The 27,596-nt window shown below is 38.3% G+C and overlaps 1 long non-coding RNA gene across 1 annotated transcript in view; it reads left to right on the top strand.

Moving 5' to 3' along the window:
• LOC130681421 (uncharacterized) overlaps positions 1-14,867 on the top strand; it is a 229,952-nt gene extending 215,085 nt beyond the window's left edge. The window contains exons 3-4 of the long non-coding RNA XR_008994565.1: positions 9,423-9,633; positions 14,634-14,867. This is a non-coding gene — a long non-coding RNA (uncharacterized LOC130681421). The remainder of the gene's footprint in view (positions 1-9,422; positions 9,634-14,633) is intronic.
• The last annotated feature ends 12,729 nt before the right edge of the window (positions 14,868-27,596 follow it).

The raw sequence follows: 27,596 nt of genomic DNA, 5'->3' as shown, positions 1-27,596 counted from the left end.
CGTGTAGTTTGGAGTGTTCTACCTCCCTGTCAGTCAGTCAGGTTGGCAGGGCTGTGTGTGACTATTTCTTCCCCTTCTCCCTCCATCATTTCCAACTTTTAACCTCAAACTCTAGGAAAGTGTCCGCAGCAGCCATTCCTAGCACATTATCTTTTTTTTTTTTTAGATCACAATGCAGATTTTGCTGATGGAACTGGCTTCTGAGATTGACAAATTTAACTTTCCTATATCACCAGTTTTCTGAAATAATAATCATAATAACCTTTTAAAAAAAGTTTTATAATAATATACTTTTCCCCACACAGGACTATTATAGGCAGAAATTTTGCATAATTTAAAAATTTACCTGATTCAATATTCACTTTCTTTTTTTTGTGTGGCATAGAATTTAACAGGAAAAAGAAAAGAAAAGAAAACCAACATTTATACTGATGTTATTATTTAGGCATCCCCCTGTTGATTTTTCTCATTTTTTTTTCCCACGGTAATATTTCTTTTCCTTTTTAATTGTGGATATTAATTGAGAAATTGTTCATTAGACTTGATGTTAGATAATTTTGTAATAAACCTCTTACATAACACTGACACTGTGATTCAAACATGAATTTCCCTGAGAAAGGATGACAGAATAATTCCATTTTATATAGTAGTTGGTATTCCCAATTAATAGAGCTAATCTGAAGAGTCAACATTTGAAGGAAAAGATTTTAAAACTGCATTAAAAGGAATCTTCAGCTGGAATTGTTGGTAATAACTTTTTTCCCCTGGGCCAACCCTCCAGGTTGGATTCAATGTGAGGACTGTCCCTAATTGGCTGAAGTCTGTTCCAGAGCTTGAATGAAAATTAGTCTCTCTCTTGAGAAGGGAGCAGAGTTAACAGCTAGCTAGCTCTACCCTCCCAAAGATATTAAGCAGGTAATAATGGCGGAATCGCTTTTTCCTACAACATGGCCCACACTGGATTGGTGGGACCTCTGAGCAGGCCAGTGTCATGGGAAGGGCCCTCTCCTGTGGCTTTCGGTCAGTTGGGCTTCTCAGGGTGACTGCACGCTACAGAGTGCTTAGAGCAGCTTTCAGCACAGGTTTCCTTCTGTGTTTTTCTGGTCAGTCATCTCAGGAAATGGTACCTGGTTTCTTTGTGGGGACCTTCCATCGTCCTCCTGTACCTGGTGACACCCTCAGCAGCTGGCACTCAGCATCAGAGCGCTCCTCATCCAGTATGTGGTGTTTGAATCTCTTAGTTTACGTAATGTAAAAATTTTACTCTGCAACATCTTACTCTGCTTTTGCAAAGAGTATCTTTTCCAAGGGATTATTCAAGTCCTTTAGAGGTGTGTTAGGGAAGAAAATTTTATGATGCTGCATTGATCATATCCCTAGCTGGTCCACTCTGCCTGTCCTGAGGCAGTGTGGGGATGTCCTGTGCTTCTCCTCTGACTCAAGCTGGTCGCAGGCCTTCAGGCTGCTTTCTGTGGAGATGCTGCCTTCTCTTACTACTGGGGTCTGGACTGGCAGTTTCCAATCAGCAGTATCTAAGATCCTTGGCAATTGCCATGAATACTTTATTGTTTCTCCTGTAGGGTCTGGGAGTACCTCGACAAATCATTTCACTGGCCCAGGGTAAATGTGCCAACCTAACTGTAATTAATAAAGACTTTGACTTTTTTTATCTAGACAAAAGGAAACACATGGCTATGGTCAGATAGTTCTGAAGAAAATGAAGTTGCTTTTGATTGCTCTTTTTATATAACAATGAAGCACCTCTACTTAGAGGTCTGAGTCAAGCTTTCCCAGCTCAACCTGTCATAGACAAGTTCGAGCAAGACGGAACAGAGCTTTCCAGCATAACCCCGGTACTTTCAGCTGCTCCACTCCCAGACGTTTGGTCTGGCAGGCAGGTTTACCTTCAGCTAGGTCAAAGGCATTTGTGCATCTCACAATGAATATTTTTCTCATATTAATCATTCGTTGTGGGACAGCTACATGCATAGAAGAGTATTATATCTTAAAGTTTATGCAGAGGGACTCAAGGATCAAAATGATTTTATACTTACGAATTTCTCCTTCTGCAAAGAGGCAGACCACTATGTGAATGATGAGATGAATTGTGTTCTTCAGCACTCTTCCCAAAAGTTAATTTTCCTATAGTTTACCTATTTTTTTTTAGGTAACTTATTTTAAATTTTTGCATTTTTTGACCTTGCAGCATTTTAAGCTTCCTTGAAGGGCATCACTGCCTGGAAAAAACAAATCCGGTTGGAACAGTACTGTTTCCTCTCCTGAAAAGTGGGCAGGTGGCGAGATCTGGTGTTCCCATTGTGAGGGAAAAGTGAAATAATGTACATGACAACACCGAACAGCATGTCGAGTACACAGTGATGGTAAAAATTGTAACTGGAACTGAGTGTTGCTTCTTTAGTCTGTCAGCTCCTAAAAGGCAAGAGCTTACACATTTTCTAATACTAATACACTCTGCAGTGAGCATGTGTTAAAATGTTTATTAACCTGAAAGTCTGACACCACAGCTGTACACACGTTATATTAAAGAAGGAAAGAATGACGGGCTAGTTTCACTACGTTTCCTCTAGATTATCCCCAATTCTTTTTTTTGCACTGTGTATAAGTATTCCCACTATTATTATCCTGCTCTTTGCTTTTCATTTTCTTTTCTCTTCCCCAGGGCAAGTGACTCAGCTGAAAGAGGCATGCAAGTTAAAAATACACCGACTCAGAACTATCCGTGACAACATTTCTGCCTCCTGTAGCTAGATACTTCTCCAGGAATCCCTAAGCCCCAGGAAACCTGTTGAGAAAGGAATAAACATGAGGGATGGATGTGTACAAACAATTATTCCAAGTCAATACATTTACAGTGCCTAGGAGTGTAGACTCTGCTCTGAGTCACATACCTCAAGGAATAGAAGAGAAAATGAAAACCAAGAGGTGAAATTATAATAGTGGGAATTCTCATAAACCAACTTTTATTATATTTACAGAATATTTTCAATAGGTTAACAATAAATCTATCTAGGTACAGTGCTTCATCTTCCATTGTAATGGTTAGTATAAAACGGGGCCGAATCAATCAAGTTGGATGTGACTGCAGAGCTGAATACAGCATATATGTATGGGAAAATGGGACAGTTTCTAGTGAGTCACTAACAGCTGTAATACAACTTTAACCTTTTCAAAAAGGGGGGCTTCAGTGTTCATAAATATACAGATGTAGCTCCACAGCATATTCTGATTATGGAAAAAAAACTGAGACTTATAATTTCATTTCGGTGCGGGTTCTCTGGGCCGGGACTGTTGACAAATTTGTTGCACAGTCTTGATGTAAAAAATCTCACAGGGTCTTTTCAATAGATAGCCAAGTCTTTTTTCTTCTTTTAATGCCTGGCATCCTTCTGAATTTGTTAAACTATTGTCAAATTGGGTAACAGAAACTTTTAGGGCTAAATCTGGCCCCAGTTCTCTGATAAACTATCAGTAGTACGGTTATCTTGTTATATGAATTTTCTTTGCTGTATTTTTTCTAGTTTGTTCAACCTTAGCAAATATCCTCGGGAGCAGGGACCATCCTGGATAATAGCTATGGAAATTCAGTTTCAAATAACTGCTGTGATAAAAATCATAACACTAATTGGTTAAGGAATGTAGACTCCAGTGAAAATGTGTGGTTGGCATTTTGTGCACATATATCATTCTGAAAGAAGAGATCCATTCTGGCTGGGAATTAAATAGAGCGAAAGGTGACCAATACAAGACCTAGGCCAGCTGTTGTTATTCTTTTGATTTCCTAAGTCAGCTTCTGGCAGCTATGACAGTGAGCCTCTGTTGTTTGTCTGTAGGTAGTATTATTATAACTGGCTTCTTTTCCATGAAGGAGAAATCATTCTCTTAGAGACCAAACAAGAGCCACTGGCCGGGGCCCCATCTCCCTTTCTTTGTCTCTCCCTTGGAGAAGCAGGTCTAGACCTGGTAAAAGTTCATTTACAAATGAAACAAATGGGTCAGGTTACTGCTGGGTAAGACCAAACACAGTTTCTCCAGGAAGGAAATTATTTTAAATGGATATCACCTTACTAGTTGAAGTGTTTCAGCCTAGCATTTGGCGGAAAAGCGGAGCATATCTTATTGACTATTTCTACTATACTGTATTGACTACATAGTTCCTACTTTGAATTTTATATTAACTATATTTTCCTTTTATTACTTTCTCCCTAGCCTAAGAACAGTTGGTGCCTAAGAACATAATAAAAATGTGGTAGTTAGTAAAACACTAAGGCCACATTATGATTTATTATTGAATTTTTGTCTTTTTTTTTTTCTCTCATTCTTATTCTTATTATTCTTATTGGTCAGTATATTGAATACCAAATCCTGAGAAGGGGTTGGTGGGTAAGAATATCAGTTTTTCATACTAACTTGTTACTGAATTCTGACAAGTCCTTCTTAGTCCAATACTCTTGGAAAAGTAAGGGCATAAATTGCACCATCAGAAAAAATCAGAGGAAAGGAAAAATTATGTTTTTTTTGTTTTTTGTTTTTTAGCCACAGTCTCTGAAATCAGAGATGGACTTCTTAAAGTTTTTCTAGGAGACTGACCTGTGAGAAATCAGATAATTGGGCTAAAAATCTCAAGTAAGATTTCAATGCTACAAAGCCTAAGTGTATAAGAAATCAACAGGGCTTTTAAATCTGCTGTTGAGAAAGGAAGTTCAAATTTGCTGAAACTTCAATATTATAGGCTTGAACGACTTTTCATATAGCAGCCAGATCTGCATGATGCTCCTGCCACGCGCATGTTGAGTTAAGCTAAATGCTGTTCCCCGGAAGCCTAATTGACGATTTTGTTGCCCTTCTCTGACTATTTAAGAAGAGTTGCGAGGTCAATGGCAATGAGACTTCTCCGAGTCATAAATGCCACCCAGCACGACTTTTTTTTTAACCTGTTCTTTTAAAAAGCTCTTGTGTCAAATATTTAAAAATAAAATGTTTTACAGGAGAGGACTCTGCCAACACTGCTGACCCACATTTCAGGAGGAAAATGAGAAATATAGGGGTCAGATCCCAGCCAGTGGAAGCACAATGAGCACTTACGCTGTAAATGAAGTAGTGAAATCTCCCACTGGAACAAGCAATTTTCATAACCAGTACACTTCAGTGAAATGAATTTTATCATATCCTGTGACCTCCTCAAGTTCCCAAACCAAAAGTCTTCAGGGCATATTAGACTGGCAAAAAATACACAGTGACCTCAGTAAATGGCAAAAGAAAAAACATCCACATATCAGATCTCAGAAAATTAACCTAAATAATATGCCATGATTGATACTTGGGGGGAATTTAATATGTTAAAACATCGCTTCTTTTCATAGTTTTCTTTTTCCATAAGAAAAAGTTTGCACATCATAGTATCACATTCTCTAAACTGAAAGATTGAAGCCAGAAGATTAAACAGAAATGTCAGAATCAAGGAGTAGAATCTAAATATCTAATGACTGAGTAAACGTCAAGTTTAAAAGTATAATGGCATATTAGTTACTAGATATGGTTTAAACATTTGATTTTTGTCTCCTAATGTGTAAGAAATGTATTTCACTTTGTTTTCACTTTGTGGCAATAAGAAGCAGCTTCAATACTTCCCCTTGAAGCTTAGAAAGATCTATTTGAAAAGCCACTATTTTCTGTAATTATTGGTGGAGTGTCTTATAATTTAAAATAGAGAAGTCATAACATTTTTATTAATCTTACACATTTTTCTACTTGTAAAAATGAGAGAAAAATAAGTATGTTTATATAAACAAAAATACAACTTCTTTTGTCATTTGTATATATTTTAAATCAAATATACACCAGAAAATATTTTGAAATTATACACATATGAATCATAAGACCCCTTTGAAAACCTGCTGCCGATTATGCACTTTGATTGCACTGTAATGTCTGAATAAAAATTATAACTATCTTATAACTTTTGATTCATAAATTTAATTAAGGAGAACTATAATAGTGATATAAAACTGAATAAACTAAGCCTGGATTTCATAGGCCACTGTAAAAATCTACCTTATAATACTTTTCACAATGTGTTACTTTTCATAATGTGTTACTTTTCATAAATATATGAGCTACTAAGGATATTTTAGAACAATATAGGTTGAATATCATCACATTACAGTACACATGCTTTTCTCAAGTCTTACGCAGATTCACTGTTATGCTGCTGCTTAATCTTATTGACGTATTTTCTAGGATTATCTTTGTACAGGCCTTATTTTGTACTTCAACAATGGTGGATCAAATTCCTTAAACGCTAATAAAAATGAGGGTCATAAAAGAGATGGTCAATAAGTTACAGGGATTTTTTTCACCTCCCAATTCTGGCTTTTCATTCTGACAGCATTTCCCCAAGTGCACTTCTGTGAGTACTAAAGGAAAGTGTAGTTGATATGCAATCTTAATTTTTCAGAGGAATTTGTGGCTGCGTTTTTGCTTCTCTATAAACACATGAATACTACATGATTAACAATGGTACAATAATAAGTTTATTTTGAATTTCATCTTTATAGTCTCATAAGAACCTCAACTTATTTCAGAATTTATACCTAAGGCATGTATTAGCTAAAACTAAAAAATATATAGTCTATACACATTATTTTATTGTTTAAATGGTCCTCATTCATGTTTCATTTCAATAATATTTCCCCAGCTTGTAAAGCTTATGTTACATTGAGCTCCCCTTTAAATTCACAATGCATAAAACTGCCAGGTGGCCTAATAACAGAGTGCATTAACAGATTGAACTATAAATCAGATGGTTGTGTTCACGTACTGTAAAAATACCACCGATTTCTTTCAGATTATGGTTTGTACACTGATTCGACAGTGATCACAAATGCTTTGGGAAATTTAAAATGAATAAAGAGGTCATATATCCCAATCTAAAATATAATACTATCTTCATTTTCATCTTGGCATTGTTTTTATCTACCTTTTTACATTGTGAAATTAAATAAGATAATGAGTGTAATGATCATGAAATACTTCCTAGCCAAAAGCTACTATTATTACTATTAGTATTCAATACTATTAAATCTATGCTACAAATGAGTTAATTTTGATTAATGATTTAATGCTATGGCAAATATTCATCTCAACATTTATTTAGAAAATGCATTGAATTTGTGATATAAAATACTGAAAGTTGGAAAAATGCATAGAAATTACTTATCTTTAAGGTAATTTGAAAAATTTGGAAAATAGGGAAGAATTCACATTTCTTTTTTTTAAAACAGTGGCATTTTTGTAAAGCATCTTAATTATGAATAACCCATTGTGAATAGAAACCTGCACTTTTAATATTTGGACAAAGAAACAACAATCAACAATTGTACAATCTAGCATATGAGTAAGGAAACGGAGGAGTCACTTACTTTCATTCATGGTTGTGGGGTTCAGCAGCAACAGAACCAGAGCAGGAGACCTGTGAACACACTAATAGTGACTCCATTTGAATAGTTGTATAATGGTTTGCAAAGCGCATTCATCAGCTTTACCTATCTTACAGCAATAAACTGGTAGAGTTGTACTGGGACCCAGTTTTTCTACCTTTCCATACAAAGCCCTACATACTATCACCTTACCTTCTTGCAGACTCCTATAGCTTATGAAATTCTTCTGTGTCCCATGAGTGGATTAATGTTAACAGAATGTATTTTACAAATTAACAGATGCAAATAGAATTAGAATCATGTTGCAAACTGAAATAAATACAGGGCAACTGAAAACATACATGAACTGCCTATAGCTAGGGAAGGCAAAGTGAATTATTATAGCCCTATCCATGTGCATAGTAAAGCAAAAGTTCAAAAGCAGAATAAAGACTGATAGAGGAAAATTTCCAAAAATTGTTGATTTCAGAATTTTCTTGATTTATCAGCAAAATGAATCCAAGGACAGGTTCATGTCAGAGAATGATATGCTAAACTGCAATGATAACATTTAAGTCTTAGAAGAAATGATGCTGACCTAAGTTAGCATTATACAAGTGAGCAGAATTTTATGCAAGTTTTAAAAATATTCTTATGCATATGACACTGAAAAACTGGATGTAGTATTTTGGTTAAACAACCAGCTCTTGCTCATATTACATATCCTTCATAGGTTTGTTGGTCACTCCCTATGGATGCAGGCTGATTTCAGCAACAGGAAGAATAGGGAACTGGAGGGTCTCAGACCATTAATTAAATTCTCTGGCCCAGAAATAAGTCACTTCTACCTACGACATAATCGCCAGAAATAACAGTCCTACTCAAATGCAAAGGGAATGGGGAAGTACAATGGAGGAAACTATGGGCAAACAGTAGAAAATTAAATCAAGAATATTATTGAAAATTAATTTTTCCTTTCTAAAAATACTGCCTACATCTCCGAAGCCCATTATTTACCAAATATTGAGTACAGTGTCCACACAACTTTGTGGTTGGCGTTCTGAGGGAAACAGAGAAGGAAAAATGATTCTCCCTCTGGCCTTCGTACTCCACAGCAAGGTTTCTCAACTTTGATGCTATAAACCATTTTGGTCTGGCTAATTGATTGTTCTGGCTATCTATGCTTTGTAGGACATTTAGCACATCCCTGGTTCTACCAACTCGATGCCAGGAACAGTCCTTGCCTCCCCAGATTTTGACATTAAATCTGTCTCCAGACACTGCCAATGTTCTCAGGCAGTGGAGGGTGGTGTTGGGGATAGTTAGGTCACTGCTACGGGCTGTATAGATGCGCAAATGCAAAGCATGCCAGGATAAGCATTTGATGTTCAAGAACACTGGTAGTTTGGAGAGAAAAGGGTTCATTTTAATTGGAAGAATATGGGGAAGCCTTTTGGAAAAGGTGCAGTTAGCTGAGGACTTTAAAGCAAAGACACGTTTTGAAAGGGTAAAAGTGGGTTAGCCAAGAAAGGTAAAAGAGTTGAAGCAAAATCTTAAAAGTAGAATAAAGCAAGACGAGTTCAGAGTATAGCCAGAGATGTGGTGCAGAGAGCTGGTCTGAAATTACCTCTGGTTATAGATAACTTATGAAATGGTAAATCCACACATGGATGATAGAAACAATTACACTGGGATTTTTCTTACATTTCTTAGAGAAGTGCTTAAATTTCCATTTCCATTTATGGGTGGTATAGAGATTAAATGGAACAGATTTAGAGAAGATACCTACATAGAGATTAAAAGGTTAGGAAATAAAATCTGAAAATTTAAATTTTAAGGAAAAGAGGTGTTTTATGAAACAAAAGATAGGAGAAATTTTATGACACGCCTTCACTTGCTGTACCTCCCATATTAAAGGGTGGGGCAGAGACAGTGAAATTTACCAAACATCCCATCTGTTCCCCTACATTTTCCCTCCCTGTTCAGGTTGGAGAGCCACATGACCTGGCCAATTGGATGGGATCTGCCAAAGGATCAGGAGCCAGTATGTGACCCCACAGCTGGATCTCCACTTGCTACAGGAAACCAAGTGCCCACCTAGCACAGTGGAACAGCAGCATTGCCTCAGTTATCTTGGGTCTCTGAGTGATCATGTGGAACAGTATCCCGTCAGCCTTCAATGAACATTTACTCTGCGGTGAGTGAGAAATACCCTCTTGTGATATTTAACCTCTGATAGCTGGAGGGCTGTCTTTTTACCACCAACTAACCCATTTTGACTAATACAAAGTAACCCATTTTACACCAAGTAACCATTCTGACTAATACAAAGCATTCCATATAGAGTTCTATTCAGCAGTAAGAAGAAAATTAGTCCAAATAGAGGTTGGAGAAATGCTAAAGTGAGAGTTAATAAAACCACCAATTCTATAAAAAAAAAAAAAATCACAGGAATGGGAAAATTTTCTCACCTGGGAAAAAATTACAGTTTTTAAAAGTATGGTCTTGGGGAAATAACCTTTTGAGATCTCTTTTTGCACTGAGACTCTGAGTTGGTCCTAATCTTCCTTTCTAAATTTATTATTTCCTACAACTTACCCATATGAACTACCTTCTCCAACCAAATAACTTCAGAGTTTCCCCTACCTCCAAGCCTGTTTACGTCTTTGTTCACTCTCATGATCCCACCTCTTTATCTCTGTGTTTCCAGGCTTATCTCCATCCCCTCCCACATGAGACCTTTCAAGACCCTGACTTAATTTAGTTCTTCTGAACTTATTAGTCCTGGAATTTAATTATTTAATGTTTGTGAAAAAAATCCTTTATTTCTGGCTTAGTCTGTATTTCTTTTAATTTTCATGCCATCTCAGGAATGTGTTAAAAATTCCTGAGACAGATTCATTTGCTTATATACCCTTAGCAGTGGACATGTTGTGCACATAGTAAACACTTAATAAAGATATGACGATTGCTACTGCTCTGTGGTTTTGACCCTGAACTTTCCAATTTACAGTTCATTTTTTAAGAATTAACTATATTCATTTCCTTTTGTTACTTACATAGCTAACGTCATACTTGATGTTATATCTAACATCAAAAGGCAGGTCAGAAAGACCTTCAATAGAAAATTGCCCATAAGCTACCCTTTCCATACAGGTGGAACTGATATGCAAGTAACCTGGACAATGTGTTTACATGACACTTGTTTGTTTTTTATGTCATAACTTACCCTCCTCAAATAAATTTACTTATTTTTATTTTACATATAAGGATCTGATCACACTTACATTCTTTATATTCACTGACAGAATATATCAAAGAAAACATTAATAATCAGAATACTTAACAAAGGCAATATAGAGGATTCACAAAGAGGCAGAAACACCCAGATCTGCAGAAACTAAGTTAGAAAAATAAAGACCCCAGATGGATAACAATGTGGTTACTGTGTGATCTACTATATCTTATGATTTATCACAGAATAATTAGAACTCCGTGCCAGCCAACAAAACAACTGTGGCAGGTCAAACCACAATCCTCACTGGTTCCAAACAAAGGGGTTTTCAGGAGCTCAAAGATGTTTGCACACTCACCACTGGCAACATAGGTAATGGCAGAGAAAAGTTAGAACATGTTAAAAGAAGCAATGTATTTACAATGCTTTTGCCCTAACTCTTAAGTACCAGAAAGTTCAGCTAGGTTAATTTCTACTACACAGCCTTTATTTGTACTGACTTCATGAACACATATGAGAGTAAACTGTAGATATTCTTACCTGAAAGTCCAGTTTCTATTGAATATAATCACATAGGAATATTCATCCTTCAGTAGCTTTTGTCCAAGAATTGCAAATCAGTGAATGAAAACACTTTTCATTGTTTTCATTCATTCTATCTTTAATTTCAGTTATGTTGAAGGCCATGCATTTCTACATTTCTTGATTGGTATCAGAAGTTGTTTCATATATGAGTTTATCTAAATGTGGGCATCACGTATTTACCTCTTTGTATTCACCAAATAGAATGACAAATAGCAATCCGCACTATGGAAGTAGCATTCTTCTCTAGTTCAATAGTTTTAAGAGGTCAGGTATTAGCAGATACTGTCATATAAAGGATCTAGAAATAAATTTTCTGTCCATAAAATAAATTCAGGAAAATATACTAAGAGTTCAAAATTTCTCCTATTAATTTTTCTTCACCTGAATCTACTTCTGAGGGTAAAGAGAATATGTGTAAAAGGATGACTGGAGAAATATTTATTATTCCAAACTTCTGAAAGCCCTTAGAAATTGTATTTTCAAGCATGAAATTAAGTGTGAAGTTTTTAATTCATTTAAAGTCCAGATTTTGTGTTTATTTTCTTGGAAATAAGGTCAAATCTACCATAAACAATGCCAAAGTACAACATAGTGGCAAGGTCTTTGAGTTTAAGATGTAGAATGAGATAATTCTTGTCCTGTTTGTGCTACATCATGACCGGAGGTAATTTCTTTGAATGTGGTTTTTCAGTTTTTCATCTTTGTAGCTTTCCCTGAAAAATTAAAGGTTTAATAAAGTTTGAAACAAAGCAAAAATAAGAGACCAGTCTTCATTTGTTTGTTTTAAATAATAGTAATGTAAATGCTCCCTTTGCCTCTTGGTAATCACCCAAAAATAGTAAGAAGAAACTTAAAGAAAAAAAGAACCTCCATCTTCAATGAAATTAGAACACCTCTATAACTGGAGCCATGGTATATATGGAATGGCTGCTAGGGACAGAGAAGGTCAAACAAGAGTGCAGGGAAATGCTAAGAAATGATACCCATGGCTGCAGATCTTAGATGAGGACTACAGGGACTATTTTTTTAAAAAGTAATCTACTCCTTTGTGTTTTTGAAATATCAGAACAGAATCTTGAGTTAGTCTTAGTTGTTTCACAAGACCCAGTCTGGTATGAAGAAAAAGCAGGTGAAGTGGATCTAATAGAGGAACGATGCAAATTGTTTTTTTTTGTAGGAAGCTATCTATTGGTGAGACAGATAAGAAGAGAGGAGACTTGGTATTGTAGCAAACACTGCGGCCTGGTTGGTTAAGAGAAGGAAAAGCAAAAGGAACTTGCTCCCATGTAAAACCCTATGTCATCAAGAGAAATTATTCTGATGCTTAGAACGTGGTGCTGACCACCCTCAACCACCAACATGGACATCACTCAAATTGTGGTTTCAGGAAGAAGTCATCTCACTCCATGCTAAATAATTATATAAAAGAATAGTACAAAATCTGTACAAAGATGCTGTAAGGGAAAAAAATTAAAGTGAACAGGGGAAAAGGCAGAAAAAGAAACCACATTAGAAACATTTGCCATGGAACATATGTGAATTGTGATTAAACCGTATGACACAAATTTTTAAAAACCTAATGAAGCAAATCATCTCTATAAATTGGGATCTCAACACAGAGAAAAGGGGAAAATAGAGTAAGGTCCCAGAAGCAAATGAAACACAAGCTGACAGCACTAAGTGAAAAAGCATAAGAGAAAACCAAATATTCACAGAAATGAGGATCACATCAGAAGCAGTACAAAAAAAGAACAATGATACGGATTTCAAGACCTGGTAAGACGTGAATAAAAGTGACTAGAGAAATAAATGACAGGAAACACAGACAAGGGAGATACAACATATGCATAATTAGTGTCCCTTAGGAAAACAGAAGTTATATAAATAGTAATAATAATTTCATAATATTTTATATAAATAATGAAAAGTCATAGGTGCCCCCCAAAATGAGTGAAGAAACAACTGCAAAATGTCTGGTAGTTATTTGTGAATGTATTTAAATGTAGGACTAAGTCTAAAACAAAAAGAATTACAAACCCACACTGTACCTATCGATGTAGATTTAAGGAGCACAATCTGGGAAGGGGAGAGAAAAAACAAGAGAAGAGGTATAAATATGCTGAACAGATCATTTTTTAAAACCTAAGATCAAAAGATTTCATTAAGGCTAATAAATCAAGGAAGAGTGGCATAGATGTACTTAAAGTTATAAAGGACAACAAAAAAGACAATCATAAACTAAAATCTGAGGGTCAAGTGTAAGGAAAAGAAAAAAGAGGAGGAGAAATTTACTGTATCTTTGCTGCTGCAATAGTTGTCCATAGACACTACCTGAATAAGTAGATTAAAGTTATTATATAAAGGACTTAAAAAGATAACTGCTAGAAAAGAAGACAAATTATACAATTCACTAGAAGAAATCCAAATAAGCACAAAAACACATAGAACACAGAATCAAATGTTAAATAAACACAGTAAAAAAGAAAGCCATTAGCAACGGCAATAACAACACATGCACACAGGCGCACACAGTGATTAGTCCATTGAATAAAATCACAGAAACTTGAAATATTCTCCTGGCAGTCCAAAGGAACAGATGGAGAGGGCCAGGACCAGGTCTCAGAAACCCTCAGAGAGAGTTTATCTGGATGGTGAGAGGTTAAGGGTAAGCTCCCAAATGGGTGGGACTGGACCAAACACGTAATGGGAGAAATCGCCTGGAACAGTTTTGTGGGCTGAATCGTGTCTCTGCCAGAAAAAATGTTGGGACCCGTGACAGTTAAATTCATGTGTTAACTGATTAGGCCTAGATTAACATATTATTTCTGAATGTGTCTGCAAGAGTGTTTCTGGATGAAATTAGCCTTTGAATTGGTGGGCTCAGTAAAGTGGATTATGCTCCCCCAACATGGGCGGCACCCCTCAATCCATTGAGGGCATGAACAGAACAAAAATTAGAGGACGGGAAGATTTGTTCCCTTCCTGCTCTGGTGCTTGAGCGGGGACGTTGGTCTTCTGCCTGTGGACTGGAATTTATGCCATCGGCAGCCCTGATCCTCAGGCCTTTAGACTCAGCCTGGAACTACTCTGCGGGGTGTACAGGATCTACAACTTGCAAATGGCAGATTGTGAGACTTCTCAGCATCCATAATCACATGAGCCAATGCCTCATAATGCCTCTCAGTAGGCGATAAATACATAGATAGATCCTATTGGTTCTATTTCTCTGGCAATCCATGACTAATATAGACTCCTAATCCTCAGAACTTCAGAATATGATCTTATTTGAAAATAGGCCTATTACAGATGTTATCGAAAGATGAAATAATACTGGAGTTGGTTGGGCTTTTGACTCAAAATGACTGCTGTCCTTACAGGAAGAGGGAAATTTAAACATAGACACAAAGGCAAGAACACCGTGTCAGACAGAGACCCACAAGAAGAACGCCATATGATGACAGAGGTAGATTATGGAATGAAGCACCTACGAGCCCAGGAAGGCCAAGGACCAATGGCCACCATCAGATGTTAGGGGAGAGGCAAGGAAGGGACTCCCCCCTGAAAGTCTCAGGGGGACTGCTTCCCTCCACCACCATGATTTTGTACTTCAAGTCTCCAGAGCTGTGCAACAATAAATTGCTATTATTTTAAGCTACCTAATTTGTGGTACTTTGTCACAGTGTTCCTAGGACACTTAAAACAGAGAATAGTCGTGATACTTTACAACCAATGATTTTCTATATTTTGTTACCATCACTGGCTATCCCCATGCTTTTGGAAATTTTTTGGTCACACGCAGCAGTGTACTCTGAGTGAAAAAGGAAGGAAGAATGGACCTTGACAAGATTTCTAGTCAGTGGGAGGATCACCACTTGGTGGGAGCCAAAATTCGTATGCCTCACGGTGAGAAATGGGAGTGAGAGGGGACCAGGAGACATAAGACAGTCGGGATTCCTCCCACACACTAGGTGGTGGGCCCCAGACACCATGCTGTAATTGGGAAGGATACCTGAGCAGTTTAGTTGGATCCTAAGTAAACAACATTTTAAAAGGCTGGAAGGTTAAGAGCTACTTGTTCACATCTTTTTAAAAGTTCAAGGAAACTTTGTGCAGGAGAAAAAAATTAGTGAGAATATTTGTACCTTGATCTGGATGGTGGTTACATGAGTGTATTTTCTACACATCAAAAGTAATTGAGCTGTACACTAAGATTTGTGCATTTTATTGTATCTACCTCAATATAATTTCTCTTCAAGTTAAAAAATGTGTGTGTTTCAAGGATCACAGTAAGGAAGAGACTGTAAGGAATTCTCATGGAAAGAGTAGTTTTCTTGCAACAGAAAAGGAAGAAGGAAAGCATTTCTTGGTACTTGAAAAAGTGGGGATAATGAAGAATCAATTTAAGAAGGATTGTCTAAGGGAGACTGAATTAACTGAACTCTGTCCGCACAGTGATTCCCTGGAACTGCCACCCATTAACCACCTCTCTGCTGGAGCTAGGGTGGAATTAATGGGATCCCCATTCCTACTGCCCATGAGTGAGGAGAATTTGATTCTCTGAATTGTGAAGTGTAGTCCTGCAAAGGAGGGCCCCAAATGCATTTTCTTTTGAAAACATCATTCTGAATGTGATTGGAGCTATAACTACCACAGATGTATCTACTTTTGGATGAATGAGTTGTTGACTTTTCTAGAAAGCTGTATTCTCTTCCTCACCGTGTTTCAATGAAAAAAAAAAACACCATCCCTTGCCAATGTATCTTTGTGACATGCAGATAAATTGATAGTTTTATGTGTAGATGTAGATGTCTGGGGCTGAGTAAGCAGGTTCCATGCACTCAACTGAAGGCCTAGGTTTTAGGACTGGTGCTGCCTTGACTTGGGATAAATTGCCTTGATTTTTCTGTCCCTAAAATGGCAGTGATAATTGAACTGTCAACTTCTTAGGATGGAGAAATTTGTCAAATGTGAAAGTGTTTCATATCCTTTACACATGTATAAAGATTTTTATTTATTCTGAGAGGACATTTTATAATCAAATATTTCTAGATTGCTTCAACTGAGGAACTTAAGAACATCTCTGTCAAAGTTTGACTAATTCCAGCCAGTGCTTGTATTTGTTCCATGAGAAGTCAGTGGCATATTACTAGAGAAAATCTCTGGATTCCAGGCAGGATCTGTGTAGTCGTGTTTTGTTGCATTTGTACAAATGAGAAACAGTTTCTGCACTTTTAATCTTTTAAATAGTAAATGTAATCAAATACAGTATTAACAGTATGACGTCATTGAGGTTTTTGGAGTATTGAGACAACACTGGCTTGCTAGAAAGAATAACACAAAATCTATGAAATTTGAGATCAAATGAGGTTAACCAATAAAGAAGTCAAGGAGTCACCTTGATAAATATTATGTCTGTGGTCACAGTCCTCTGATTTATATTAATTTCTATTTTAATCACTCTATGCTCTTAAACAGAATTGCCAAAACTATTCACATTGGAAGTTCCCTGAGATAACTTCGAAGTCAAAATTACACTTCCTAATTCACATTTCTTCGTAAAATTTGGGTTCCACTGAGTATGTGAAAAAAGGAAGAACAGGCAAAGTTCCATATATACAAAAATAGAGACCTATCCAAACCAGGCAGCAAAGAAGAAACAAATCTGGCTTTGGGCTGATTTTATATTTCAGTTTGGACTCATAAGCCACAAAAATAGCAATGTTTCAACCTTTTGATCTATGCCTTTTTTCTTTTTTTTTCACCAGATAGTTTTGATGTCTAGTCCTCAGTACAGGCATTTATTCAGCTTCATTTAATTTCTTATTATGTCCAGCTTTTCTGTCAATAGTGCATTTGGAGAACAAATTTTCAGGATTGTGCACAATAGCCTTCTTATTGCTGATGTCTGGGCAGAAATTGGGATATTGGTGTCCTATTGTTCCTATTGATCCATGCTTGTTTCTATTTTGAACTAAGCAACAGAGACTTCTATGCTTTTATTTATTAACTCTGTCTCCTCAGTAGTGATGGCATGAGGTGGTAAGTCAAATGCCAGAACTGAGCTCCTAAAATCTGGTAACCGATCACAAGCCTTCTATAGTCAGGTGGGGTACAACCAGAAGATGATTCTGAAATTTTTGTTGCAATACAACTAAACTCCCTAGAGTTCTAGCTACACTTTTGTAACCTTCAGTAGTTCCTGTGTTTTTGACCTTACTGAACAGCTGTTAAAGGAATTACTCTTTCATGCTTGGCAGTTTCGTTTTGTGACTATCTTAAAATACCCCGTAAACAGAGATATAGTGATCTGCATGAGCCCATTTCAGGAGAGTGAAGTCTGACTTTTTATTGCAGACATAGGATTTTATTGTATTGTCCTAGCTTCTGTTATCATCCACCTTTGTAAAGATTGTAAATGGAATGCTATGCTGCTGTCTGTCATAAAATTATAACTTAGTATACTTTCAAAAATAGGCAGGTGTCTCTATGCATAGATTTTGCTACTGAAATGGAAGAAAGTTTATTTCAACTGAATTATTAGACCGCATATTTATCATACTCAGTTTGGAGAATGAAAGGCTGAGATGGCTCAGTGCAACAGTATCTTATAAGATTGTTGCCGATAAGTGGAACAGAGATGACCTAGGGGATATAGGAATAGAAATCTTTTTGAAAGTATTGTATGTAGGCCTGGTAAAATGATTGATGTGTACTGTGTATAATTGTGTATAAGTCTGTTAAACTGGTGCTTGGAAAGAAGCTTCTGGAATTCTGACTGCAGATATTACCAGTAATGATCAGGATGTGCTACTATTTCTCGAAAGTGTAAGAATAAAGACTTGGCCAATAATTTATTTGCCCTCAGAGTCCCCTCAAATGGAAGACCTTTTAAAAACCCAAAAAACTACTGAACTTAGAGATTCTTAGAAGTCATTTATTTTACCCCAGTGCCCACACAGACAGTACATGACACCTCACTGCTAGGTGATATCCAATCTTGTGGGCCTCAAAAGAAGGGGCTGCTACAGAGAAATACCTTTTGCCAACACACTGCAGCCCTCCCCGCCGCTGTACCTTAACTGTCCCAGGGCCTCAGTGCTCAGACTTCCCTAGATCTGGACACCAGTGTTCCACACAGGAAACCTTTCATACACTTGAGGAGTTTAGAATTATCTCGGACTCCTCATTTAGAGGAGAAATAATTCTTGTTCTTTTTGCCTTCCCTCAAAGGTATTAGCCTTCCAGTCTTTTATCACCGTCATTGCTCTCCCTTGGAATGTGTCCAAGTATTTCACAGGTCTCTAAATTTTGGGTATTTTGGACTAGAAGCCATGTTCTGACAAGTGAGAGGATGACCTCAAAGTTAACACAAAGTACATTTCATACATTCCTGGAGCATCGCGTTTGCTCTTGTAAACTACAGTTGATTCAAAGCACATAATCTTTCATTCCATGCAACACTTTGTTACTCTCTAATACTTCTAAAATGGAGCCGACATTTCCCATCTCAGAGTTGAGTGCCTTCATTTTTCTCTCCAAAAAGATGGGAGTAGACAAACACCCAGAGCCACCAAGAGAGGAGCAGATATATTCTATTTACAGAATATTGTGGATATTATGTTAGATGGCAAAGATGACAAAATATGAATAAATATTGCACAAGTCAGGTAAGGCCTACTTGTTATATGGGACAAAGAAGGGTGGAACAAAATAGTGACAGACGGAAGTGTTTTTTAAAAAATTATTATTATAAAAGTGTCAGTATCATTTCCAAAAGTCTACTGCGATATGATGGTTTACTGTGTGCAGTGCGATTCCGCCCAGGAGGAGAGAGCCCGCCCGGTGGGATGCGAGGTGGCCTTGCTGAGCTCTGAACTGGGAAAGCTGGCTCCACTCGAGCTGCCAAAAGTGAATTCACTAAAAATCCAGCTTGAGAAGTATAGCCTGGATCTAGATAAATGTTAATTTATTTGAATTAATGAACAAGGATGATTCACAACATTCTTGTTCATTTAGTTCAGTAATTCTTGACTGTTATTTTTCCCCTATAATCTTCAAATTTGCTGCACAAGCTGGTTCCCTTCTACCTCTCCAGGCATCTCTGGGCACCTCCACACTCATGCTCCACCCTTGCCAGCCCTGGCGAACTCCCTTCATTTCCTTGGACAAACCATGCTTATTTCCCTCCATGCCCTCTGGCGATGCCTGGCCCTCTGTCTGGGCCATTCCTCCTTTTCTCTCTTATACAGCTGACTCCACTGGCCTTTCAGTATCAAGTTGGTGTTAGTTCCCTTTGAAAGCCTTTTCTGGACTCCTGAGACTAGTCCAAGGACTCCTTATGAACCCCAGTGGTACCTGTCTCTCCCTCCCTAAAACGGACCCCAGTTTAATGCAATGACTTGTGAATTTGTCTTCCTCCATAGGCTGTAAGAGCTGGGAGGACAGGATCCCCTTGTTCGTCTTTTTTTTCATAATATGCCCCAAAACTGGCACAGTGCATGGATGACAGCAAGTTCCATATATTTGTGAAACAAAAAACTACTGACACTTATTTTACATGAAGTAATTGATTACTGGGTGGGTAGTTCCTATAAGGGGTCACTTTGTACCTTTGTATCTGAGATTTTTTTCCTCCTGGCTAAAGGAGAGAGAGGCCTCCAGAGATATTTTTGGGAGTCTCAGTGGCTGAGTTGGGAGAGTTGGGGGTGAGGCTGGCAGAGCCAGGGGTAGATCAAATACTGGGTAGAGCAAGTGCTGGGGACTGTACACCATGCACATGCTGAGGGGTTATTTTCTTGTCACCCAGGAATGTGCAGGCAGTGTGTGCAGATCTCCACGTGACCTGCTGACCTGCTGTGACAGAGAGTGGAAGATGCTGGGGTCCCCACCTCTTCTGCAGTGCCTGGACACTCTAATGGAACAGAGCAGCACAGAACACAGACCACGGGCCTGAGAGACGAAACCAGTGCTTGGTGACCTGGAGGCTTCCCTGGGTGTCAAGTGTTGGGTATAAAGAATTACTTTTTTTCACCAAAGCAGATGGAGTATGTGTCATAGCTCAGTCCCTGCATCCTTCACTTATTTGTGACTCCCCCCAACACCACCAAGAGAGCAACCATCCCCACAACTGGCCAATGTCTACAGCTTCAGCTCAAGTCTTCCAGGGTCCCATTCTCCTTGAGCCTGGCATTCGGGGCCTCCCAGCCATGCCTGGAGCCTTCCCCTCAAAGCTCCCGCTGGGCTTCTACCCACTCTTCTAGATGGGACCCATACATACACCCTCCAATCTGCCCTGAGGCCTGCGTGGCTGACCCTTGGGCATAGCTTTCCCAGGGCTAAGGGAAATACTTGGGACCAAGATCCCTGCTAAATAAAAACTACGAAATGTTTACCCTAAAAAGGGTCAATTTCAGTAACGGCTCTTCTTACGGCACTGCAGGTACCCAGTCTAGGAAGGCCTAAGGGAACTCTGGGCACACTCTTAGGGATGTTTATTATCCAGAGGTCCTTCTCTGGTGGCAGGAGAAGGAGAGATTAAAAATATGTTTTTTTCTCAAATTCCCTAACTCTATAAGAAATAATCTATAAGGACAATTTGTCATCTCTTAATCCCAAACTGAATATGAAAATTTTGTTTTGGCTTAGGACTAGCTGTGCTTTTAACCTTAAAATGTTAATATTTGATGATTCCTTCTGAGTATCTAGTATGAGTCTATGGATGTGTCATTTGTTACCATCTCTTTTAATTGGTGCTTGTTAACTTCTCATGCAAAACCACTTGTGAGACTACATTTAATGCAGAAAACCTGCATAACTCCTTAAATTATGAAAATCTTATTTCTCAAAAGCCAATAATCCCAGGGCCCTATGAATTTATAATAAATATTAAGCTTTGAACAATGTAAGCTGATCCTACTAGATGAGATGTTGCTCCTGTCTTCCTCTCACAACATATCAGAACTACCAATGACCCTCTGGATAAGCCCCAGTGGATGAAAGGGGCTTTGTTGTGGGGGGTGGGGGTTCCTTTGGAGGTTTGATTCTCAGGAGAACGTGAGTCCTCTTCAGCTAGTCAGCTTGTCTACTGCAAGCACCTTGTTAGTTTAACAGGGGCTCTTACTCACTGGTTAGCATGCTTTTTAGCTGGGTATTTTGTGAGCCATATATTTCAGATTAAAAGCCTGGGTTTTAGAAATGATGTTATATCAATTATTAAGGAATGTCAGTTATTTAAGGTTCTTATCACAATTTATAGTTTTGGTAAGATAATTTGAGATCCATAAATACCACAGACAATATTTTTATTATAACAATACTATAAATGATTATAATAAAAACGTCTCATTATAGAAGTTCAAATACACTTACACATTATTTAAAACAAGAAAGAATATTTTAACAATTAATTTTTTCCTTTAATTGTCATTTTGCAAAACTAAAAGATACTGATTTTTACAAACTGATAATGTACTCTAAACTCCAGGTTGAGAGAGAATGTGTGTTTTATTTCTTTAATTAAGTGGTACATTAAAGCACGTAAAACCAACAAAATAATCCTTTAAATATTCCAAACACTTACTGGGGTCTAATATCTAGATACAACTTAAAATTCATCTGTGGACATCAGGGTTCCTAGTGAAGTGACAAAGTAGCTGAATGAAACAACCAAGGTAAAATGGTACACATTTGCCTACTTCAAGTAAAGGGTCCCAGACGATACTAGTTGTGGTCTCCAGACAGAGTAGGGAATTTTCTGCTACAGATTCCCAAAGGCATGGCGATACTTCTTTGCACTGTCTAGTCTCCAAAAAAGAGTAAAAGGACAAAAGCTGACAGCTCTAAAATTCCCCAGCAGGAGAGTTCATATGAGCATTAGAAGCATCTGGTAAACGTTTGAGGGGCATATATTCACAGTGAGAACAACCCTGACCTACAGAATTCAGACTGCTATTATATGCAATGGAAAGGGACAGAGAGCTTTAAAAGACTCATTAGTCACTTGGATGAGACCACTTGTTTAATAAGAGTCATTGCCTAGGGCTGTGATTCCCAAATTTTAGTGGGCAAGAGAAATATCCAGAGAGCTTCTTTTGGAGTATGGCTGCCCTAAATACTCTGATTCAAGAATGTGGGGAAGGGCCCAGGAATCTAAATATTAACAAACACTTCAGCAAATTCTGAGATAAATGCTCAGAGGCCCTTTTGAGAGGGACAAAACGGTGCCTTTCATGGGAAGTGATTTAAAATGACATCCCGTGAGCATGTCACCCACCAAATTCAGCTCTAAATGGCTTCTGTGCCTCAACTGCAATCTAATGCTTCATTCCTGGGCATTCAAGAGTTATTTGTCAAAAATTCAGTGGACACTTCTCATTATTTCTCTACCATTTTTCTTTTCTTTTTTTAATCAAGGGATTTAAAGCTTCAAAGATTTCTACAAGATTTGTTCAGGAAAAAAAGAGAGCATAAGAGAACGGTCCCCCATATCCATTCCCCTGCCCCACTTACCTTGTGGCAGGCAGCCATCCTCACTCTTGTTAGCTGGTTGCTTTACATCTGCAATAGCATCACTAAACAGCATTCCTGTATTTCCATCGGTAGTTTTTCCAGGTTTAGTCATCATCTCTTGACTTCCTTTCCTCCCTACTCCCTCCTCACTTGAGCAACTTCCCCAGCCACCCACACCTATTCTCCCAATAATAATTTAGATTCCATAATTATTTCTGCACAACTTTTGCTTCCTGGACCTAAGAATTGACTTATTTTATGTTTGCTTCATTTTCTATGTTTTTTTTTTTTCACTAATTCTACTCCAAATACTTTCCTGTTCTCTGTATTTCTTCTCAGTCTATTCTGATGCACCTGGTGCGGCATCCATTTTACCTTGTTAGATACTCTCTCCGGGAGCTTCAGGACCTGCCCCCCAACCCCCGAAAGGATTGGTTTCTACACTGCTACACAGTTGTCAGCCTGGGAACCCCATCCGCAGTTTGCCCCTTCATTGTCTGCTGTTAGAACGCCTGTGTCCTTTACCATACTCGTCTTCCTCCACCTTTGCTTTACTCACTCATGTTGGAGGGACATATCCACAGCTCCCTGCAGGGAAGATGCCAAGACATTGATGATTTCATAGCATGTGTGTCTGATGTCTGAAAATGCCTTCATTCTAACCTAAAAGTCCTCCTTCCTCCTACTTCTAGAGCGATCTTTTATACCTCATCCCTGAGTCCTTTGACATTTTCGTGGCACAGAATGAGTTTTGTGAATTTGTTTGTTTTGGCTTTTCATGTTGCTATTTAAAATGGAATTTTAAATTTGATATAATAAAGTGTAATGTTAAATTTAAAAATATAATATTTATCATTATGTATTATATATGTATAACAACATATATGTATAATAATTCCCATATCATATGTATATTTCCTTTGCAGTTTCCCAATTGTTTTGCTGTTATCTATTCTCATGTCAGCTCCATCTTTATATGTTTATGTCTTTTTTTAAAAAAACAACAACTTTATTTTATAAATTCTCTAAAAGGAAGGATTCTGGGAGCAAGTGGAAGTCAATATTATCTTCCCTCTGCCATCTCTACCTGGAAGCAACATAGCTTATTCATCTATCTTGACCTCTCAACAGTATCAAGCACACCCATGATTTCCTTCTTGAAATATCCTCTTCATTTTGCTTCCAGGACAGAATTCCTCCTGGTGTTTTTCTTCTCTGGCAGCTCCTTTCCCATCACACTTACAGGGCCCTCACTCTTCTCTAGATTGCAACTGCCTGGCTCCGCCAGTTCCAGGCTGGGGCCCTATTTTTTTCAATCTTTACTCTCTTCCCAAACAACATGAAACCTTCCCTTGTTTCAAATACCATTTACTCACTGATGATTCTCAAATGTACATATTTTATTCTCTGGAGATCTTTGATACTCTCAACTGATATCACTCTCCCTATATCTCACATGCACCTCGATTGCCCCCTTTCCCGAACCTGGATCACGACTCTGCCCCCTTTCTTGGTCTTCAGTTGATCTTCATCTTCACACACAGCCCTGTACAGTGCCCCATTGTTCAATCCAGAATGGGGACCAGCAGTCGTCATTGGCACCTCCTTCTTCCTAGAAGTACCTTCTGTGGTACATCCATCACTAATTCCTGCAGGTTTTACTACCAAAGCATAGCTCAAACTTACCATTCCTAAAAATAACAAAACACTTTCCATTCCTGCCATCTACATCACCACCCAGCTGGGCATCTGGTAAATGTATAAGCTGGTCAAATAATCCTCTCACTGTCATACTTGTTCTCTAGGCTCCTCATCACAGGGCAGCCAGGGTGGGCTTTTCAAACTACAGTTGATCACGTCATCTCTGTACTCTCCCCCAACCACACCCTTTACCTCCTCGATCCTTACCCTGTCTCCCAGCTCTCTTTCAATAAACACCCAAGTTCTTAACATGCGCTGTGCTTCATTTCTACCCTCATCCAAGAGCACTGTCTGCCGTGCTTTCTTTACTCTTGTCACCACAGTGACCTGCTATGAATTCTTCAGGAATGACAAGTTTCCTTCTGCCATAGGTCCATTGTCCATGCGCTTTCCTCTGGAGCAGTGCTTTTCTCCTGCCTCCATTTGCTTCTTCAACTGACACATTCAGCTCAAATCTCGCGTTTCCTGGAGTGCCTATTCTGACCCCACCCTGGATATCTTTGAAGTAGCTTCTCGCTTTCAGAAGAGTGTGCACCGCCATTCAGCACCTGTAACACAACTTTATACATTTATCTGGGTTATTTTTAATAGTGCCTGTCTGCTCCATTAGACTACATTATCGAAGAATACGTAACATCACATTTGAGAGTATTTGAATTTGGTTTATTTCAGTATCACTTGGTATTCCTAAGAGCAATGAATAAAAATGGTTGGATGGCATTTCTGGTGTCCTACAGAGACAAAGAAGCTATTTGTAGGTGACTTGCAGTCTTTCAAAGCTACACTTTTATAAACACTGTCCCTTGGCTGTAAGAATATACCAATGAAAGCTGTGTCTCAAGAGTGGGCAGAAGCTTTCCAGTCGTATCAGTTTCCAGGGGCTGCCGTGACAGATCTGGGTGGCTGTGCCATTCCCATCTCTACACCCACCTTTCCATGACCTTGTCCTCTGTGTCTGTGTCTTCTCCTTTACTGTCTCTTTTAAGAAAAATGACCTTAGAATTTAGGTCTCATCCGGATAATCCAGGATGATCTCATCCTGAGATCTTTAATTTAATTATGTCCACAAAGACCCTTTTCCAAATCAGGTCACGTTCACAGGTTCTTAGTACACATACCTTTTGGGGACCACCATTCAACCTACTGCCCAGGATGGTAACCTGAATGATCAAACACTAAAACTGTTGTTCTTAATGGGAGAGGCTGCATCAAGAGAGAGTGAAGATCAGGAAAAAGTTCTTTGTGCCTGCTGATCTGCTGCAGCTCAGCGGAGAAGGGGAGATGGAAATGCATATTTATGAGTGTGGTGTGATTTGACTGAGCTCCTCAGATTATCCTATTTCTCCAAGTTGAGAACCTCTGACTTACAGAACAAGTCTTACTATTGTCTGGATTCTGTATAAATTTTACTTGCTTATGGGGATCTTGGAAGCAGAGTACACTTTCACAAATTTTTAAGGTAATTCTTCAACACGGCAGAGAATGTCTAAAGTGAAGAAGCTTGTCCACCTTGCCACATGTAAGTGTGGCCTCTGGAACTCAAAGGGCTAAGAGCAAAGCAAAGGTTGTCATCATAGAAGACAAAGGCAGTCGCATTAAAGAATAGGGAGCAGTTAGGTGGAAGCCAGGGAAAATGGGTGCAAACTCTTTTGTGGAAGATTTAGTTTAACTGTGAGAAAAAATTTAGATCTCATTAAAGAGTTTTAATTTGAATTGAATTATTAGTGAAAAACATCCAATCTATAAATGATTTCCTTGAAATTATGGTAGGCTTTTATGTGGCCATTGTGGCAAGTTGTGGTCTTCCTAAGGAGACAAGGACAGACCAAAGCTGTGCTGGGTCCATTGGTCACCAGTATCAATATCATCCAGGAATTTAACAGAAGTTCAGAATTTGAGACCTCCTCACAGACCCACTGAATCAGATATGCGTATGAAGAAGGTCCCTGGGTGATGCATATGCACATTCATGTTTGAGATGCCCTGGACTAAATTAATGTTTTTTTCCTCTGCTTTTGTGAGAAAAACAAAGCAGGTTTTAAATGGGCCGCTCTGTAGTTTGTGTGGATGTCTGCTCCTTGAATACGATCGTCAGCATTAATTAATCCCCCAGGGTGGCCCCAGGTTCAGGGCCCAGCTCCCTGGGCTCCCAGGTTGGCCCAAGGTGGTCCTTCCAGGGTTTTGCGTTGCCAACAGCTTCTAGAAGGAATGTTGCATCAGGCAATGAGGAGACTCCTTCCACAGGGGAGGCTAAGTTTTTCTACTTTGTGGAGTTTCACCAAGTAGGAAACAGGAACCCATGCTTATTAAGAAATGGTAATAGTAACTTCTTAGTGGAGATCTTTTCTTCTCTCATGCTCTGTATTACAGTTTTAAGTAACTTGGCTTCCATCCCAGTGTCTCGCCAGTGTTTCTGAGAGCAGGCTGCCAGGCACCATGACCCATGCAATCCCATCACCTCTTCCTTTTAAAAATGGTTTTAGAATATAACGAAAGCCCATTCTTTCTGAGAACAACGGCTATGGAAGAAAGTTATAGGATTCAGTCCAGAATAACTGCATACACCAACCTGGCTGTACTTGTTTTGTTTAGGAGCTGATCAAATCTGTATCATCATACAAACTTTTCTGCTTGCTCGGCCTTGTTTTAAAAACAATATCTTCTAGCTGTTGGGACTAAATCCAATATTACACAACACAGAGGTGAGCCTTTTAGAAAGTATTGCTCTGTATAAACATGAACAGTGGAATTAAGCTTCCAACACTAAGCATTTTTGTCCTGAAGAATTGCTCAATAATTTTTCTGTAGTAGTTATAATTTTAATTAAAACATTTTAATCAGCATGTGCTTAGAGTCAGAGGTAGAATGCAGTTCTAAACAAATCCATAGGAGAGATAAAGTGACAAAGGTCTATTGAAGGTGGGTGGGTTCAAGGATGTTGTTTCATGCTTTGTTGAAACGAGAAACACCGCAAAAGTGAAAACAAGAAACGTTTTTGACTTTGAAAATTCTCTAGACCAAAGCTTTACTTGGAAAGATAATAACTGGAATAGTTTGCCATTTGACACTTATTGTCCTTTAGATGTATCTGAAAGAAAAGGACTTTCTGAAAAAATGAGCAATTCTTACTA

This window comes from Manis pentadactyla, chromosome 17 (assembly GCF_030020395.1).
Source record: "Manis pentadactyla isolate mManPen7 chromosome 17, mManPen7.hap1, whole genome shotgun sequence".
NCBI classification, from domain to species: Eukaryota; Metazoa; Chordata; class Mammalia; order Pholidota; family Manidae; genus Manis; species Manis pentadactyla.
The sequence above is the reverse complement of the archived record's forward strand: the minus strand, read 5'-3'. Positions and strand labels throughout refer to the sequence as shown.